Consider the following 3,297-nt stretch of genomic DNA (forward strand, 5'->3'; position numbering starts at 1 on the left):
TAGTGCCTGAGAGAACTCGAGAGCCACTTTCTCAGTTGCTGTAAAGAGACAGGGCTCCGTCATCCCTGAAACCTCATCCAAGCCTCCTATTAGATGGGGGCATAATCCCTGCCGATCTAATTCAACAACAAGCGTAATCAAGCCATAGTCACTTTATGTGAAATTTCTCATGGGTCATTTGAAGGAAGGCTCTTAAATTAGAGTTTCTCAGCAAATGCACCTTTCTTCCTGTTGAAAGTTTTGAGGGAAGCAAAAGCAACCTTGTACTCTCAATGTTCAGCAGAAACTTTTCTACACTAAATGCTGACTTTTTTCCCTAGAAACAAAAATCCATATTCTCAACTGATAAAAACGTATCCTGACAATTTTAGGGAGCAAAAAGGGGGTAGGGGTGGAAATCACGTATGTGTTGTTGTCTATTTATTTTGCGGGGGCAGTAGATAGATATGTGGACCAAAAAATATCAAGAAAAGCAAACTTTCTCAGTGCAAATATCCTCTCGGCTAAATACCAAATTTCCCTTTCATTTCTTTTCATTGGAAAAAACTGTTTTGCAATATGGCCTGTTTATACCTGCTCATGAGATTTGATTTCCTTTAGAAAATATGGGGTCTATCCTTCAGGGGCTTAATCCATGTAGGTCTCCTGATGACAGTAGGGTGACTCGGATTTAGACTTCCTCTTGACACTGTAACTGTCCTGAATGGCGGCGTCCTCCTGACATGAATCCATCCCAGGGCACACTGAAGGACTAGATGCCAGGGAGTTCAGCTCTGCAGTACAGCCCAGACCTGATCTTTTGAGAGTGCTGAGGAATTCCCCGCACCCTGGAGAAACGGAGCGTGTTGGTCAGGAGTAGCGTTGGGGAAATCTGCTGAAAGACTCAGTTGGGCAGAGGCTGCAGTAATGGTGCTGCTTAAGTGTGGGGTCCCAGGCAGAGGGTCCTGGGCAGCCAGTCTGTACATGCTGAATGACTCCGCTGAGGGTCTGAGAAGCTCAGAGCATGGGGAAGGGGTGGGAGATGAACTATTCAGCGCACAGAAATAAGAAGCAGGGCGTTGTAGAAGTTGATTCCTTTGCCGGGTCGTAGTTGCTAGAGTTAACGGTTAGCAAAAAGTCTCGGAGAAGTTATTTAACAATGCTAGTGCTTCAGTAAAATATTACCCGCCGCATAAAATAGGAAATTTATCCTTGGTAGTGATTTTTCAGAGGAAGGTTCATAAAGCTTACTATTACATTTCTACAGAAACACTGATCTTTTTTTTTGATTTCCCCCCCCGCCCCACAAATCTTATAAATGTCGAGAAACCTATGTCCCCTCCTATCCCCTCCATTCCCCACAATTACAGTGAATGTAATATTCTGTTTAGAAAACAGGTTCCCCACATCTCTGTGATACCGCTGACTTTGCTTCAGGGCCCCGAGTGCGTTCTTGAAACTCCGAAAGTTCAAAGTGGGCTTTAAGTCATTTTCCAGAATTAACGGCCCTAATATTGTCTAATTCAGACGGGTTAAAGATTCTTTGCAGGTTCTGAACCGAGATGCAGGCAGAACGCGCTCCCGCTGCCCTTTGGTTTGTGAGTGCCTCTCACTGGGAGTTCAGCGCACGCGGGCAATGAACTAAATTTTGAGTCGATTTACTGGGATTTTTTTTTTCCCTTAAGGGTAACACTGGACTTCTCACAGCCTCCAGCTCTCTGAGGGTGATAGGCATTAGTAATGCCACAGGAAATACAGAATCAAGCATGTAGTGATTTAATAAAGGAGTCAAGGAGGGGAACAGGGGCGAGAGACATGGAAAGAGGAGAGAGCTGAGGGTGCAGGGTTCAATCTGGGAACATGTTCCCTGATCCTGCCAGTCCTCCCCAGTTTTTACTCGGGCAAGCTTTCCTCTGAAGTCACTGAGCAGAGACTGAGGTTGTGGTTAGAGAAGCCAGTTCCTCTTGCATGCATCCATGTGGAAAGTGTTAACTGTGAAATGATCTGTAGACAGATCTCATCCTGCTCACCTTTTTGCCAAGGTCAAAAAGGAGGCCCAGGCTACAGGCGCAAACAGCGCCTGACTGCCCTGACGTCCAGGCCTTTGTGCTGAAGCCATGATACTCAGTAACAGCGATGCCTGAATCCATTCTGCACTTCGCCTCAGTGGCCTTAGCGCAAATGTCACAGGAGACCAGTTGCACCCTCTCTATTGCACAGAATCAGTAAAGCAAAATGCACAGGCAGGAGCAAATATCCCAGGGGCAGAGAGATGAGGAAAACCCAGGTCTCACAACTTGGTCCCTGTCCAGAGCAGTACCCAGGAGCACCTGCAGCCTCCTCACGATAACCTGACATCAGATAAGATTGTCTTTGGATTGGTACCAAACTGTGATAATCGGCGCTGGATGCGCTACACGCATCGGAAATACGTCCAGCTTTGCTCAGGCACTTTCTCGTGCCATCTGTTAACTTGTTCTGTTTCTCAATCCTCCTTAGCATTGCACTTTGTCTAACACTGAACCCCTTTGTTCCCTTGCAGGACAGCCAAAGGCCTCTCCTACCGTCCACCTCTTCCCTCCATCCTCGGAAGAGCTCAGCAGCCAGAGCAAGGCCACGCTGGTGTGTCTGATGGACAACTTTTACCCCGGCTCGGTCCAGGTCACCTGGAAAGCTGATGGCGCCCCCATCGCCAGTGGAGTGGAGACCACCAAGCCGGCCAAACAGAGCAACAACCAGTACATGGCCAGCAGCTACCTGAAGCTGAGCGCCTCCGAGTGGAAGAGCCACGAGAGCTACACCTGTCTGGTGACGCACGACGGGAAGAGCACGGACAAGACCCTGAAGAGATCGGAGTGCTCTTAACCCGCAGCCCCAGAGGGCTCGGCCGGTCCCCGTCTCAGCCAGTAGAGAGCTGGGATCCCTGAGGAGTTGGGACCCTTCTGTACTATCGCCTGAATGCTGATTTCCAGCAACTGTATTTCTTATTTCATGTGGCGACCTTAGCCAATCCCCGTCACTGTTCCCATGTATCCACCCCCTAGCCTCACCTCTCTGCATTCCCCGCACATGTCATTCCTGTTTTAGTCTCTCATGCAGCCTTGATATATTAATAAATCAGAAACATTCAACTCTCCCTGTGTCTGTATACATTTCCCCACCCCTTTCCATGCCTTTTTCATGGCCTTGCAATTAAAGATGGACAGTATAAGCTATTGTTAGCTTTGTCTTCTGCCAAATACTGGACACATTTCCTCTGGTGTCACTTATGAGTTGGTTGAGAAGGTTTTAGGAGTCTCTTAGCAACATGCCTTTGTT

At 47.8% G+C, this 3,297-nt stretch overlaps 1 pseudogene; it reads left to right on the top strand.

The window, feature by feature from the left end:
- Positions 1-2,521: 2,521 nt before the first annotated feature.
- Positions 2,522-2,844, top strand: LOC149851809 (immunoglobulin lambda constant 1 pseudogene; annotated as a pseudogene).
- Positions 2,845-3,297: the final 453 nt, after the last annotated feature.

This window comes from Crocodylus siamensis, unplaced genomic scaffold, assembly GCF_052110815.1.
Source record: "Crocodylus siamensis isolate JL-2025a unplaced genomic scaffold, ASM5211081v1 HiC_scaffold_165, whole genome shotgun sequence".
Taxonomy (NCBI): Eukaryota; Metazoa; Chordata; order Crocodylia; family Crocodylidae; genus Crocodylus; species Crocodylus siamensis.